Source organism: Condylura cristata, unplaced genomic scaffold, assembly GCF_000260355.1.
Source record: "Condylura cristata isolate star-nosed mole 26May11 unplaced genomic scaffold, ConCri1.0 scaffold00035, whole genome shotgun sequence".
Classification (NCBI taxonomy): domain Eukaryota; kingdom Metazoa; phylum Chordata; class Mammalia; order Eulipotyphla; family Talpidae; genus Condylura; species Condylura cristata.
In genome coordinates, this window is record NW_004567136.1 from 6,583,777 (window position 1) to 6,600,693 (window position 16,917).

General features: G+C 44.3%; 1 protein-coding gene across 1 annotated transcript in view; it reads left to right on the forward strand.

The window, feature by feature from the left end:
• PCSK6 (proprotein convertase subtilisin/kexin type 6) overlaps positions 1–16,917 on the forward strand; it is a 103,709-nt gene that overhangs the window by 17,884 nt on the left and 68,908 nt on the right. The window lies entirely within an intron of this gene.

The following is a 16,917-nucleotide window of genomic DNA, read 5'->3' on the forward strand; positions in this document are numbered from 1 at the left end:
ATTTCACATAAATGTTTCATTATAATGAGTTATTTCCTCAAATATCCCTACTGGGAAAAAAAACCTCAAGATTATGAAAATCTTTTAGTTTTGGACTAGTCTTAGCTACTTTTTAATTACATGTTTCCCATATTAATTAATTAACACTTCAGTTTCTTCTCACTGCTTCCCCCACACCTCAATCTTAGGGTTTCTGTTTGTTTGTTTTTACATTGTCAGTGTTTAGTACTAACCTTCTGTCAGTATGATTCTCCCAGTGGTTTAGCTTTGGTTCAAACCATCACATTCAGTACTGCTTTCACATTCCTGAATTATTTATTTTCATTCATCTCTTAATTCGCTGGAGTTCATCACTTGAGTAACTTTTTCCAAAAAGGCTGACAGGTGCTGTATTTCCTGAGTTTGCTCACCTTTGAAAATATGTGGACAGTACCTTTACTCTTGAATTATATATGTGCTGAATGATATACCCTTATAGCACATAGTGAACATTACCTGTTGTCCTCACCCTCTGTAGTCAGTGTTGTTTGGAAATTGAGGCCAGCTTGATTTCTTCCCCGTGTAGGTGACTTTGACTTACTTGGATAGAATTCCACCTTCATTCTTGGAATCCAGTAACTTTGTTTGGTAACCTTTGGTACAGATCATTCTTTGCAGCTATTGTTAGGATTCAGTATATTTGAAAAGATCCACTGTTTTTTGCTTTTCCATTTCAGACAAACTCCTGTAGTGGTTTTGAATATGTTTTATTCCATTTGTTTAGTTCTTCATATATAACATTTATACATATATTTGATTCCTACTTCCCAACTTCTGTATCTCTTTCTAATCATATTTAACTTTTTCTATCTTTTCATTTTGATTTTCTCAAATATGTTCTCCATATTTCTGACAGTCTCACCAGTGTCTTTTCTACTAGAGAAAACCCTAATGTGGCCTTCTTTCTAAAATAGTTTTATATTTTCTTTCCTGAGGATGAACACAATTTTAACCTCTTTCTTGTTATCTCTTCATGCATCTCTTCTATCTTTGAGTTCTTGCTTCAGAGAGGAAACATGTTTTTGTTAAATTTTTGATATTATGGAGAAATGTTTGTTAATAGTTTTTATACTTTCTTGCATTCGATGTGACCCCCTTTCTCTTATTTCTTGCAGCCTTGTGCTTAGGTTCATGCTAATCACTTTATAGTTACCAACAAATGTTGGCTAAGCAGGAGCCATTTCCCTCTAGGCCAGTAAACTACTAAGATATGGGGAGGGAAAAAAGGAGAGTAAGCTAGACTGCAAACATCTGCGAGATCTCCTCCGCTCACTAGTGAATCAACACTAACTCAGTTTGTACCGTCCGCAGTAGGTAGAGGTTAGGGCTGGTAGGTACTTGCTTTTTCTCCCCCCAAAAAATCCGTGCCACAAAAACTGCCTGCTTCTTGGAAAGGCGGTGTCATGGGCATGGTTCCTGGGCGGTCCTTATGCCTTCTAAAGTAATGGACACGAAGGCAACTTTTTCTTTTCGCTCTAAAACCAATACACATGGCAGAGAAACAAATTCCCCCAGCCATCCATGTCCCAGTCCTAAGGTCCTCAGATGCATCACCACAATGGGCAGAAATTAGACATTTACGGGAGTCTGTACAGACATGTGGCATCTTCATTGTTTTCCAAGAGGAGAGTGGGTTACTCTTGTATGTTTAATTGGAAGATTCTCTTTCATTGTAGAGAAATACTGATTTTTTAAAAGTTAAGTTGTGGAGCTGTTTGCTAATGATTACTTCATTAATATTTCAGCAAAACCCAGCTTAAAATCTTCTACAGTATCAGTTTTTTATTTATTTTCCTTTATGATTTCTTGGGTTTGGGGGTCTTACTTAGAAGAGCCCAGGTGAATAAATCTATTCTAAAAACTAAGTTTTAGAAAAATAACTCATCTAAAAAAAATGTTATGGTTTTTGTCTTTTGTGTTTAGCTTTTTAATCCACTTGGGATTTATTTTTGTGAAAGATACAAGAGAAACCTAATGTTCCCCTTCCCACCCCTACCCTCCACCTGACCAAATTTAATGTTTATTGATCTGTACCAGCCTGCCACCGGATCCCTGATTATGTTGCAGTAGTACACTTCTTTTTAATTTCCAAATCCCTAAAAAGATCTCATTTTTAGTTATTATAGTTTAAGAAGATTTTTTTTTTGATAATTGGTAGCACAAATTTTCTCTTATGATTCTTTTTCAAAAATTTCTTGGCTATTCTTGCACATTTTCTCTTTCAGATGAACTTGAGAATCTGCTTGTCAAGTTCCATAAAAATTCCTGTTGGGATTTTGATTGGGATTGCATGGAAATTATAGATTAATTGGGGGAGAATTGACATCTTTACAATATTGAGTCTTCCCACCCAGGAACATGGTATGTTTTTATTTATTCAGGTCTACTTTGAGATCATTTTAAAATTTTATCACTGTCTTCATATCAGTCTTACACATTTCTTGCTAGGTTTATTTCTTAAAGAATTTAATTTCTAATTGGCTATTACCGATATGGATATAGGAAAGCTATTGATTTTTGTGTTTTGATTTATATACCTGGTCATCTTAATGAATACTTTTGGTGCTGTTGGTTTTGATTCTCCTGAGTTTTCTAGGCAGATAAAAGCTGTCTGTAAGTATAATGGCGGTTTTATCTCTTTAGTATTAACAACTCTCATTTCTTTTTCTTGTTTTATTTCAATGTATAGAACTCCTGGTGAATATTGAATAGCATCTGGATTTTAAGTTTTTTCTTTTATTTCTGACTTATGCAAGAACATTTCTAGTTTTTTGTCATTTGTAGGTGTCTTTGGTAGGTTTCCTATAGTTATGCTCTATGAAATTAAGGATATTTTACTATATTCCTAGATGTTTAGGCAGCTTGTTCAGTAATGAAAATGTTGAATTTTATTACATGCTTTTAAAAAACCATCTATTAAGGTAATTATGTATTTTTTAACTTGACTTTAATGTAGTGAAATACTTTAATAGATTTCCTAATGTTAGAAATTTCATTCTTATAAAAAATTTTATTTGATTATGAGTATTGTTCTTTAATACACTGTTACATTCAACTGCTAATATTTTGTTATGGTGTTTGTGTCTTTATAAGATAGATTGAACTACAGTTGCTGTTTTTGTGATGTTTCCCTCCATTTTCTACATCAGTGCTAAATTGGATTTGTACAATGAGTTAGGATGTTTTCTTTCACTGTGTTCTGAAATAGTTCTTATATTGTGGATAGTGGCTCTTTTTTTTTTAATAATAGCACTTTTTAATCAATCTAGTCAGCCATATTGACTTTTATAAGAAATAGGTCTGTTTAGGTTTATTATTTTTCCTGAGGATACTTTGGTTATTAAATTTACCTAGAAAAATCATCCACTTTTCCTGATTTCCAAACATATGACATATAAATTTAATGTTATATTCTCAAATTTAAAAAAACCCTCCATTTACAGTTATAATTGTCCCTAGACTGATTTGTGGTATTTGCTTTATCCCTTGATCAAACTAATGAGAATTTTGCTATTTCCTATAAAATAGATTTTTCAAAGAACTAAATTTTGATTTTTTATTCATTCTTTTATTTTGTAATTCATGAATTTCTAGTTTTGTTTATTAATTTTTTAGCTTTTAAATTTTTATTATTGCTGCTTTTTCTTAGTTCCTTGACTAGATGTTTAGTTCTGTATTTCAGGCTTTGATGTGTGCTAACAAGTAAATAAATGTTTTATGTATTTCCCTCTCATCACCTCTCTCTGGCTTAATTATACAGTGTTCTTATTGTTATTCATTTCTGAATAATTTTTTGAATAATGTTTTACTTTAGCTTTGATTTTTCTCTTTAACTCAAACATTATTTATAAGGGATTTTAAAATTTTCCAACTGGATAGTGTTTTGGTATTCCTTTTGTTGCCAATTTTTAATTTTATTACATCAAGATCAAAAACTGTTTTGTTTAACTTCTTCTTTCAGACTTTGTTGAGAAATTCTTTGTGATCCTAAAAGATGTTCACTGTCTGTAAATATTAAATTGGGTATTTGAAGAGTACTTTTATTTCATGCTTATGGAGTACAGATATCCATGTAAATCGGAAGTTTAACCAGTGATCCACAGGTTTTGCTGACCTGCAGATGTGTTTTGTGTGATCCACACAGTGTTTCATAAGAACATGGGCAAAAAATATTTACAAATCAAGAGAGTTCACGTTAAAAATAGAGCTTTGAGGTTTCTCTCAAAAAATCAGGCCATTCTGGACTCATTCCTTGATGACATCTGTTAGGTAGAGTAGCACCGTGACTGCTCCTCAGAGCAATTTACCTGTCTGCCTTTCTCCCTGGTTTAATAGACCTGTCCATCTCTATAATTTACCCTGGGTGTCTGGTGCCTGTAGGCATTCACCTTCTTCACTGATGTGCTGGATAAAACTTAGTGAAAAACGTGGGATTCTTATGTTGACCAATTTGACCAGTAGCCTAAAGCATAGTATAACATCAGTTTCATCTAATTCATGGAGATGATTATGGACTTTTCAGTTTCTTTCAATGTATTCTTCTGGAACTCTGGTACAGTGTGCAAAAGTGTTATGCTGTTTCTCTTTGTACATTGATGAATTCTCTTTGTGTATTGTAATATTCTGTTAAGCATCTAGAGTCATGAGGATTTGGGTTTATAATTTTCATTTTCCCCTTTTTTTCCAGTACCATCTTTTACTAGTTTGGGTATTAGGGTGATACTAGTTTCAGTAATTGCAAAGTGTTCTCTTCTTTTCTATGTAATGAAATTGATTGTGAAAGGTTGGTATTACTTCCTTAAACTTTTAGTAGAATTCTCCAGTGAGACCATATGTACTTAGAGATCTCTTTGTTAAGGGAAATTTTTAAAAATTCAATTTCTCGGCCCTCCCTGGTGGCGCAGCGGGTTAAAGCACAGCAATGAGAATCTAAAGCCGCTTCCGCATGAGTTCGATTCCCGCCTGCCCCGGAGGTGACCACATGGTGTGGCAGACCTCTCCTGACCCACCCGCTGCTCCCCTCAGCAGTGTACTTCGTCGATCTGCCTGTTCTGCTCCCCACTCTGTCTCTGGTGAAGCCTCTTGCCGCCCCTGAGCCTCTGGCCTGTACCCCAGTTCTTGTATGCATAAATAAATAAATCTTTAAAAAAAAAATTCAATTTCTCAGGAAATTATAGGGGTATTCAAAGATCTATTTCATTTTTGGAGAGCTGTGGCTATTGTCTTTTTTTTTTTTTTTTTTTTTTTTGAGAAGCAGTCCATTTCATCTATGTTGTCTAGTAGTTTTTTTTCTTTACAATTTTTTTTTACTCTTATCTTTATTATTTCCATTTCTCCTCTTCTTTGGGCTCATTTAGCTTTTCTTTCCCTAGGATCTTGTAAAGGGTACTTAGCTTGATTCGAGATGCTCTTTTTTCCACTGTAAAGTAGTATTTTAATTTCCCTTCCAGCAACCACATCTTACAAATGTTATTTTGTATTTTAATTTTCATTCAGCTCATTTTACTTCCCACTCCTGCCCCACCAATTAACTCTTCTTGTACCCATAGGTTATTTCAAAGTATGTTTGACTTCCACGTATTTGGAGATTTTTCTGTTATCAATATCTGCTTTGATTCCATTGTGTTTGGAGAACGCATTCTGCATGGGTTCAATTCCTTTAAATTTGTTGAGGTTATTTTATGGTCCAGGACCTACTGTATCTTGATATATGTTCCTTGGAAAACTTGAAAAGTATGCGTATTTTCTTGTTGTTTGGTGGAATGTTCCAAAAGTGTGATGAGACTCTGTTGGTTGGAAGTGTTAAGTTCTTCTGAGATCCTCACTGATTTCTGCCTGGTTGTTCTGTTATTGAGCGAAGTATTGAAATACTCAATACCTCTAGACTGGCTTGTGTATTTGCATTATTATTATGGATTTGTCTACTTTTCCTTGAAGTTCTACCAGTTGTTGTTCACCTGTTTTACAGCTCTTTTCTTTGGTACTTAGGTATTTAGGATTACTATATGTTTTTGGTGAATTGTGCCTTTCATCATTCTATTTTGTCTCTGTCTTTGGTATTTCCTTTGCTCTGAACTCTATCTGATACAGGAATAACTGTTTCTGGTTTTTTGTTTAGTTTTTCCATGATACATATTTTCCTATCCTTCTACTTTCAACCTGCCTATACAGGCATACTGCATTTTATTGTACTTTTAAGATACTGTGTGTTTTACAAATTGAAAGCAAAATATATATGGCCTATGATTTTTATTGTTGCTGTGGTCTTTTGGTTTTTAGTGTAGCAATTCTCTCTTGATCTTGGTTTTCCTTTGCCATCTGCTGATTCTTGGTTGTCTCTACTTGGCTCTGGTAGTTGTCAAGCCTGACGGCAGGGGCCTGTTGGATACCGGTTGGGTAATAGCATCACTGTTCCCCTTGGCCTCAGCACTGTCTCGTACTGGTTTAGCCTCTGGATCAATCCCGTGTCCCTCACTGCCCATCTTGAGAGGGAGGAAGCTGCCTGCCACTCTACCCTGGTGCTGCTCTGTACCCTCCTGTTCTTGCACACTGTGCTCCAGGGTTTGGAGTGTTTCTGGAATTGCTCCTTCTTCTGCAAAAATCTTCTCACAGGAGGGTGCCGCCTCCTCCTGCTGGCTGAGCCCATCTGCTCCTCTGTCTTCCACAGCTCTTCAGAACATCTTATCGGCTCACCTCGTTTTCCAGAACAGATTTCTTCTTTTTTGAGGACCTAGGCCCTGAGGCGGGGTAGACTGAGCCCTCCGTTTCCTCCATGGGCCAATATCCTTGATACAGTTGGCCGCTGGAACAACATGGGCTAAGGACAATGACCCTCCACACAGTAGAGAATTGCTCGTAATTTCTGACCTCCCCAGCTCAGCTAACCATAGCCTGCTGTTGACCTGAGCTCTGCCCAAAACATAAACAGTGCCCACTGAATCTGCATGTTTTGTGTCTTATATGCTGTAGTTTTACAATAAAGACAGATGGAGGAAAGAAAATGCTGTTAAAGAAAAATCATCAGGAAGAGAAAATACATAGTTGTCGTACTGGATCGCATTTAGCAATACTGGAAGTTGACACCAGCTGTTTACCATAAAATCCCAGTGTAAGTGGCCCACAAAGTTCAAGTTCCAGGGCCATCTGTATCTTTGTTGTGATGACAGTCAGAGTTGCCACTGATTGCTGTTAGTTGCCAGATGCTTCACCGAACACTTTGTTCAACTTTGAATCAAATCCTCAGAATGATTCTGTGAATTGGAAAGTTGTGTGTATGTGTGTGTGTACTTTTCCCCTTTATTGAGGTAGCATTGGTTGATGGCACTTTATATCATTAAAGGGAGTAGGCTCATGCCCCCGATGTGCATGAACACCTTCCCCACCACCCACTTCTCATCAGAGGAGGCTGGCAACCAGAGAGGTTAAGGATGGCGTCCGAGTTCACATAGCTGCACCGCGGTGAAACGGAGACGTGGGCTCAGCCCTGAGGACCTGAAGCGCGGGCTCTCTCTCCCCTCGCAGCTGTAGCTCTCTGCTGCCAGGACACAGCAGTGATCAAATGAGAGGGGCTCCCACCTTGCCCAGCGAGCAGGATGGAAACTCGGGGATGTGTGTGTGTGGTCTTCTTGACCCTCTTCATTTTCTGTCTGTATGTGGCCTTGGTTTTCCCTCTTGGCTTAGACTACCATAAACCAGGCTTCCCAGCTTTCCTTTGATAATGGGAATAGCATCAGTGGGTGGAGAGAAAGGTGAGTGGTCAGCATTCCTAGCCTCTTCTCTCACCTTTTCTTGACTCCCTTGCTCTGTGAGCCTTTAAAGAAAAATCTCAGCCCTCTGCCTGGTTTTCCTCTTTCTCACTCCTTGTGATGTAATGGACCTTCCCTCTGCTCCTTGCTGGCATTGGTGGTGGGCACTGCCAGGCTTGCATCTCCACACCCTCCTCATTCTCATCAGCTCACCTTCAGGGCGAGCGCCATGGGCCAAGCAAGGCCCTTCCTCTGGCACCTGGAAGTGCCAGTCTATAGGCCGCATCAGATCCCAGAATCCTGAAGCCTCTCTGTGGGACAGATATGTGAAGCTCTCATTCCTAGCTGTATGCAAGGGCCTCACCTGTGTGGATGCTCATTTCCCTGAGGAGGGAGGGCTGCCGTGCGTTTGGTGCAGCATATCCTGCTCCGGCTTCAGGGAAGCACCCCGAGCCTGAGGGGCATCAGATCTGGAGATCTGCACTGGGGCAGGCAACTGGGGGCTGCTGGGTAACCCCCACCCCATCTCGGGACCTGCTCAGACCTCACAAAGAACTTGTATCTTTTTTAGCCCGTTTATTTCTGGGGAGGAAAAGTAAAACACCGACAGCCAATTTTTGTTGGGGGTTTTGTTGCCTATTTTGATCAGGGGAACTAAAGGATACGTTTCCTTTCATGAACGTGAAAATGTTAAGTACATAACAGCTAAATTCATCCAGGCCCATCAATTATGCTAATTCAGAGTCACAGAATTCAGTCTCATTAGTGTTTCCATTAAGCAGTTTAGACTTGTGAGCGTTTTAAGAGAACAGTTTAAGCTACAGATTAATCTTCAAAGACTCCAAGTGCATTTTCAATTGCGGTGGGATTTCAAATGCATTGGGAAGATTGGGGGGATTTAGGGTTTGTAAGCAGCTACTGCTTAGTTGCTCGTGCTCTGGGGAATGTGCAATGCGGGTTTCCTCACCCCGACATTCTTATCAAGGCCCCCCGGCTGGTGGGTGCGAGCATCTCTAGGCTAAGCAGGAACACGGGAAGGAGGACATGGACAAGAAGGGCCTCCATCTTCTCACTTCTGTGTGCCCGTACCCCAACCCCAATCAAGCCACTTCCGGAGGTCGAGGCCCTGGTCTTGTTTCCATGGAGCTTTACATACTCTGAGATCCTGAGACCGTCCTCACTACTGACTGTGGGAAGCTTCAGTCTTAGGTGTACGTCAGGAAGACAGGCAGAGTCTAGACGACGGGTGGCCACGTCTAGATGACAAGCTCTTGGGCCACCTTTTTTCATGGTGGCACAGATGTCCTATGTTCAGCATCTTCTCGTGTCTGGCAGAGGCCAGGTCGGAGCGTGTGTGTGCTTGCACGCGTGCTCGGCCCTTCAGGGTCCTGGGGGTCCTCACTGCCCCCCAGCAGCGTGAATGTGTGGGAGCTGCATGGGCTCGGAAGTGGGCTGCCCTGGCCCGGCTCTCCCAGAATGGCTCTGTGCCCCGAGCACACTCCCCGTGGGAAGTCATGAGAGTCAGTTTACTTCTCAAATCTAAATCTAAATCGAAGCCTCCTCGAGTTGTTTTTTTGAAAAATCAACATCATGGAAGCGTGGCCTGTTTTAAAATGCCATTGTGTTGCGGTGTAGCCTTGACTTGGTAAGATCCTCTGGCCTACGAGCACCTGGCGTGACCATGGTGCATGACAGCCCACAGGCCACAGCTTCTGGGGACCGTGGACAAGGCTGTCGCACGTGGGCGTGTGCTAAGATCTGAGGGGGGTGGGATCCTTGCACAATTTGTGACAAGTGCCCAGAGGAGTGGCACAGCTTCTCTTCAGGCCCCCTGGGCTGCACCAGGCTTCGCCGGAAGGCAGAGGGAGCGAAGTTTCCAAGCCTTCACTCTGGTTTCCACGGGAAGGAGCTGCCGGGACAGGGAAAACAGGCTTAGGGTCGGCTGGCTTGGATAATTTCAGGGCGTTGAGGTCTTGGGACAGCCACTGACTGCCCGATACTTGTCCTGGAGCGATCAGAACAGGCAGACTGTGGCTTGAAGTGTGAGAGAGGTGGTTGGGGTGTGGGCCCTGACTTGGCAGGTTTGCACAGGAAAGACACACTCCAGGCAAGTTCTTTACTGTCCCCTGGTGGGACAGTAGCCATGGTGGCAGCCTCGGCACGCCTCACCCCAGGGCCAGCAGGGCCCCAAATGAGAACGTCTCAGAATAAAGAAGAGACGTGATCTACGTAATAAAAACAGCCTAGGACGGACCTTAAAGCCTCCCTGGACCCAGACCTCACGGTGGGGGTGCCCATGATTTATTGGACTCCCACTGGCCTCTGCTCCTGTGGAAGATGGACTTGGTCCATCGGGAGCTCAGGAACAGAGCAGGAGGCCAGGAGAGACTTGGTCGCCCACCACTGGTCTTCGAGCACCTCGTGTGACCGGTGCCTTACATACAACTCACAGGCCACAGCTCCCTGGGGTCCGTGGAACAAGGTTGTCCCATGTGAGCGTGCACCAAGACCTGAGAGTCCCGTTACTGTCTTAGGCGATAATGAGAGATGACAGGAACCTTTTAGGCCTGTAGCAGTTCTGAGCAACTGTTGAAACCTCACTTGGCCCAGGATGGCTGCTCGTAGAACAGAATGTACTCAGTTTTACTGGGCAGGGGAAAAAAGCAAAACCAATTCTCTGTGGATTTACTAAAATAAACTCAGGATTAATGAGCAAAATTTGTTGGGGAGGCCTATTTGTCACACTCAGGAAGCTACAATCTAATTTCACTTGCTGCTGTTCACTGCGCTTGCGAGCATTGGCATTCATTTGCTAAAGGCAAAATACATTACTTCTCAATAAACAAAAATGGGCCCGGCCGGCCCCTGCCTTTTTATGCATCAACAGCCCAGGCTGATGGTTAACTTCTTATTTGGGGAGTGTGTGTATATGTGTGTGTGCGGTGGGTGTTCTTCCCTTTGCCTTTTTTTTTTTTTTTTGAACTTTTTTTTGGCTTTCCAATGGAAATTTGTTTTCTCACAATTCTGGAGGCTAGAAATCCAAGATCAAGATGTCAGCAGAATTGTCTTCTCCTGAGAGCCTCTCCTTGGCTAGCGGAGGGCTGCTTCTTACTGGGTCCTCATAGGATCATTCAGGGTGTGTGTGTGTGTGTGTGTGTTGTGTGTGTGTGTGAATTTCCTGTTCTTATAAGGACACCCGACGGGGGCCCTCCCATATGACCTCAGCTTAATTACCTTTTTAAGACCTATTTCCCAATACAGTCACGTTCTGGTCTGCTATTGCCTTTGACATTGAGCTTCCTCAGAAAGTTTTTGGGGGAAAGGCTAGGTCTCTTGCTGCTTTCTAGGGTGGACTACATGGCCATGGCTTCACCATGCGTTGTACAGATCTGTACAGTTTGGAAAGTCTCTGTAAAAGCTAGAAGTTGGAAGGGAGGAGGCAGGATGGGTCAGTATGAAAAAAGTGTTATTTTTAACTTTACCGAGAGGCTTGCAAAATCAATCATTTCAGCAAGTTCTCTCAGACCATTTAAATATTACTGGGTTCAGGCAATTGGACAGGAAAGCATATGCAGTGGCCCCTTGAACAACATAGGATTAAAGTGATACAAGTCCCTCTAGGCAGAATTTTCTCAATGAACATTCTGGAAATTTGGGGGAAGGTAATCAACGCATGAGCTGTTTTACCTGTGAGTAAACATGAATTTTGTTTCTACATTATCTTTCCATTGTTTACATGTAAGGTTAGCACTACATAGAACCTCTACGGTGTCTCATATCCTGGAAGTCAATATCGATGGCGCTACTGACAGGCCATTCATCTTGCCAACAGACGATGTAAACTTACATCAATAATTACTGACCAGTACTGTGAATGTATGTCCCCAGCCTCAGGATTTTCTGAAGGTTTTCTGTATCTGACTATCATAAAGCAGTACAGAATACATAAAACATACCAAACATGTGTTCATCAGCTGTGTCCATTATGGTTAAGGTGTCTGATCAGTGGCAGATTAGTAGTGGCTTTGTTTGAAGGGAGTCAAAAGTGACCCGTGAGTTTCTGCCTCCTGGGGGAGTGGGTACCCCACCTCCGTGTTGTGCTGGGGTCAGTTGTTTTGGTTAAAGAGATGAAAGCCCATGTGACCCTTCCTGAGGGTCTGCAGAATGGTCTTTGGGAAACGTGAGCATCGACAGCATAGTGAATTGTTCACCCAAGTTCGTCAGGTTCCCCAAAGAGCCATCCTTGGACTCCACTCCGCCCAGCTCAAACCCATGGACTGGTTCTCAGAGAGCAGTGATCAACATTTCTGTCCTGCCTCAATGACCGCTTGCCTCCTGTGGCCTCTGAACCAGGTGCCAGCAGCCACCATCAGCACATTCACAGCCAGGCTTTAATTTGTCATCAAAATCAGTTGTCCAGATTCACTTTATATCTGACAACTTACGGTAAACGGATCTCTCTTTTTTTCTTTTGAGAAATGATGACTGTTTTTCTTCTTGTTTTGGCATTTTGAGAGCACCATGTGCATTGAAAGCAAACGTTGGAACAGCAGGTTTCTACTGAAAATATTTACCCTTTCTTTGTGGGCAACTTGTCACTGTGGGGGAAATAGCTGCTTCATTAAAACCTAAATACATTATGCTTTCTATCTTGCACATCACTCTCCCAAAATGGAAAAGCACTATGTGAGGTGCGGAGAAATCATTCTGGTCCTACTGTTTTACATATGTTGGAATGTCTTCTGGCATCTATCCCTTCCTGTTCAACATTTCAACATCTTTAACTCACATGGGGACATTCTGGAATGGGAGGGCAAATGTCCCCACTGGGCAGCTTGTGGCCAGCAGGGTCTGTTGCCCTGGGCAGCGAATGCAGCTGCCATTTCTCCAGCAGAACCGGGCCTCAACACAAAGTTAGTGTCCAGTACCCCACCAGTTCAATATTGTGGAAAAGGGGGTTCAGAGAGTGTGCTGCCCCGGTTTCAGGTCACGCGGAGCTGAGCTTCCTCTGCAGAACTCTTGGCTTCTGCTCTTGGCCCATCGCTGTGTGCTGCTCTCTCTCCCCTTTGCTGTATCATGCTTCCACCTTCCCCCACTGGGCATGCTCCCTGCCCAGAGACCTGGGTGCCCGAGCCCGGCTCCCTGCCACGACATTGGAGACGGAAACCCTGGGCACACTGCGTTGTCCTGACCCGTCAGAAAAGAGAAAGCACAAGGAGCTGATGGAACAGCCCCTGTGGGCTGTGGTTAGGGGTGACCCAGTGCGGCCTCTAAAGGAGACAGGAACCCCACCCTGGATGCCAGCCAACCCAGAGAAGATTTGGCCTCCATCATAGCTCCCTGGATCTCCAGAGGGGAATTAGTTCCTATTCTATAAAAATTAAGAACCTCTGTTTATCAAGATACCACAAAGTGAGAAGAGAAGGCATCAACTGGGAGAGAACATTTATAGCATGCAGAACCAGCAAAGGAGTAATTCCTAGTGCCAGTAGAACTGTGCAATATATTACTTGGGCATGCCTACAACTGTGTTCAAATGGTAGCTTTAAAACAGACAGTGGGTGTAATAATCCAAAATTCTGAGCACTTTCCTCCTCTGAGACTGAAGGACATGTGGGAGAGGCCCGGTGGGTCCCGTTCTCTCTCCTGCCTCGCACTCAGGGAGCCCACTGTTTTATTAGACTTTCACAAATAGCGTGCACGCGCCATCCAAACCCTTGTATACATCAGACCGCACACTTCTAGAGAGTAAAGGTAAAATGTAATGGGTTATTGCTATCAGCAGCCCCTCGAGGCCATGTTAATACTGCCATTTTTACAAATGGGGAAACAGAGGCTTAGTGCGGTCAAAACACCAACACTGAGGCTCAGCGTGCCAGCTGCTTTACACACGTTGTCTTCTTCAGTTCGTACGCACCTCTGTGGGTAGGTGTCATGGCGATTTTTAAACAGCAGAGACTTCGTGAGATGCAGTGAGGTCATGAGGCGGCATCAGTTGGCCATAGTTGGTCGCCAGGGTGTCGTCGCCTGCGGCGCGGCCTTCTCCCTCTTGCTGGCATGAGCTGGGCTCTGCTCCGCCGGCCTCTCCTCCAGAGTGAGCCGCGAGCCGGCATCCATCTGTGGTGCCAGTTTCAGCACCGGGACACGGGGCTCCCTGGGCCGCCCTGCAGCCAGGCAGCTGAAGTCCCTTGGTGGTTGGCTCCTGCTGCCTCCGCAAGAGACCAGCGACGGGGTGGCTTGCACAACAGACATGTGCTTCTCCCTGTCCTGCGGGGCTCAAGCCTAAGGTCAAGGTGCAGCCGTCCCATTCCCCGGAGGGCTACTCTGGCTCCCAGATGCACCTCACAGGATGGAGACAGGCACCAGACAGCTCTCTGCTCTCTCTTCCTGTGCAAACGCCAGTTCCCTCCCCATCCCATCTAAACCTAGTCACCTCCCAAAGAGCCCACCCCAAATACTATCACACTGGGGCACATGCCATTCAGGCCCTAGCAGGCAGTAACGAGGGAGAGCTACAGAGAGCCAGAAGAGACGGTTTCGGTTTATTTCTAGTGTACGTTTTCTGCTTCTTATTAATTAATTACTGAGGTCACACAGTCCTTTGTCCTAGACCGTTAGGCCCCTCCGCTTTGCCCACGCAGTTCTTCTGCCATCTTTTAAGCTTTGTTTTCTCAGTTCTGTTCACCTGTTTCTCTGTGTTCCGCTCGTGAGTGACATCACCCAGAGGTGTCTTTCTCTCTGATGTAGGTCAGCATCGTCCCCCGCAGTTCCAGCTACTGCTCATCTGTAAGCCCTGTGCATTATAAAGAGAGGGTTCTCCCAGCCCTCAGCCCCCTCTTTTGCCACAGGGCAGCTCCACTTGACGGACTCCCGTGGCTCTCCCCACTCTGACGACCTTCCGATGCCCCCAGGGCACCCCCTGTTGTTTTACTGTGCGGTTCTCCAGCGCTGATTTTGGACCCAGTTCCCGCCTGTGGGGCAGGCAGGCCTTTCCAGTTCACTTGGTGTCCCCGCTAGTTGTTGGGCCCAGCACTGTGCCCTGGGCCCCCTTCCCCCAGTGCTCCCCAACCCAGCCTCCCAGGGGTCCTCCAAGGTGACGCCCACATTATCATCTCACCGCAGGGGGACTGCAGGGCAGAGGCTGAGGAGAAGCCTGGGGAAACCCCAACCTTCGACAGTGCGTAGAATGAATAGCTAGGCTGGGAGAAGTTACAAAACTACTGTTAAGTCTTCTTCAAATTCTCTTTGGATAGGGAGTTTCTCCCCCGATAAATCGTAAAGTCCTTTCAGTTATCAGTTTACAATGCATGTGCTCCTTGGCAAGAGGTTCGAGGACAAGATTGTTTGAAATGTGTGTGGTCGGCCGCTTTGCCTACGGTATCCGTCAAACGAGGCCACAGGGTGGCCACAGGGTAGCTGCACAATTACAGCTGAAGTGGACAGGACGGAATGTGTCATTCACATGTTTGTCCCTGAGCACCAGGGGAGGATGGTTCCTCACGCTCTGGCTTCCTGTGATTTCTCTCCTGCTTGAGCTCTACTCTTTTAGTCTAGGGGGAAAAATCTGTATTTGCTTTTTTAAAATCAGTTATATTCATTCAGAGACTCTGGGTTTTCTTTTCTATTTTCTTTCTTTGCATATTTGTTGATGTAGATTCTAGGATAGAGAATGAATATTCCCTGTGCAGACAAGGGGCTTGGTAAGATGAACCCCAGAAGGAGTTTTGCCTGGATTGGGGTACACTCTGACTAATGCCTGTGGGCATCAGAGTCTCATGAAGCCTGTTCTCTGGGGCTGGGACTGCAACAGTCTCATCTTGGACGAGCCTTTCATGGGTGCAGGACATGTGCTGGAAAGTTTGGTGGGGGATAAAAAAAACAAAAAAACTTGGAAAGGATGTACTTGCTGCAGGCACAGAAAAATCCTGGAAGAAAGTAACCAAAATATTGTCACAAGTAATTCTCCATTTCCCAAAGTTTCTATAAAGAGCACATATTAGTGGTATAATCAGAAAAACCCCACTTTCCGTTATTCTTAAATACCTCTAAGATTAAAATGTGATTTTTAAAAGATGTATTTATGTATGCATATAAGAACTGGGGTCCAGGCCAGAGGTGCGGGGAGGTGGGAGGATTCACCAGAGACAGTGAGGAACAGAACAGGCAGATTGAAATACACCGCTGAGGGGAGCAGCGGGGAGACAGGAGAGGTCTGCTGTGCCCTGTGGGTCACCCCCCTGGCCGGGGTTGAACTCCTGCTGCAGTGGCCTCAGCTGGCTTCACAGTGCTGAGACTTAACCCCTCGCACCACCAGGGAGGCCCCAGATTTAAATGTGTTTTGATGAAAGGATTTGCCATCACACACTGTGAGCTGGGCCTGGTGTAGGAGGGTCTCTGGGCTCAGTGGCCTCCTCGCGTGCTGATGAAGGTCAGCGTGGCACAGCCTCAGAGGAGTCCTGCTTAAGTCTTTACTAGAATCCAGGCAGGGCCTGCCTGTGGCTGTCAGTACCCCCGTACCTGCTTCTCTGAGAGCCCCCCGCCCCCAGGTGAGATGAATTGGGAGGATAGAGGTAAGGGGCAGTCACACCTACTGGATGCAGAGTCTGATCATCATGGAACCAAATGGGGGGCCAGGAGGACCCTCTGGTTGAAAGATACTGGTGGAGCCAGCTCACCCCCTCTCTAGATGCTCTGGAAGCTGCTGTGCTCCCAGGAAACATGCAACCTGCACACAAGGATGAGAGCCCCCACCCCCTGGGGTTCCAGGTTAAAACTGGTTTTGAAATCAGGAAAGAATGATTCTTTAACAAAAAAAGAAGCTATCAACACCCTAGAAAGCTGAAAAAGACTCTGAAGTCCATTTTTACATTCACAGTACTGAAGAGTCTGCTCAAAACCTATTTCGTTTCAGGAGCACGACGACTTGCTCCGGCTGGTGGGTTCTGGCTTCTAGCGTGAAAGGAGAACTTGACAGTAGCATCAGAGCTGGTCTTGCTCTCTCTAGCCCTTCCAGAGCGAGCAGCCCGGAGGTCAGGGGCCCAGCCAGCCTTCTCCCCGGGAGCTGGGCACGGACCACCTGCTCCCTGGCTTTACTGTTAGTGTTACTTTAGCTTTTGTGTATTGCTGGTATGAT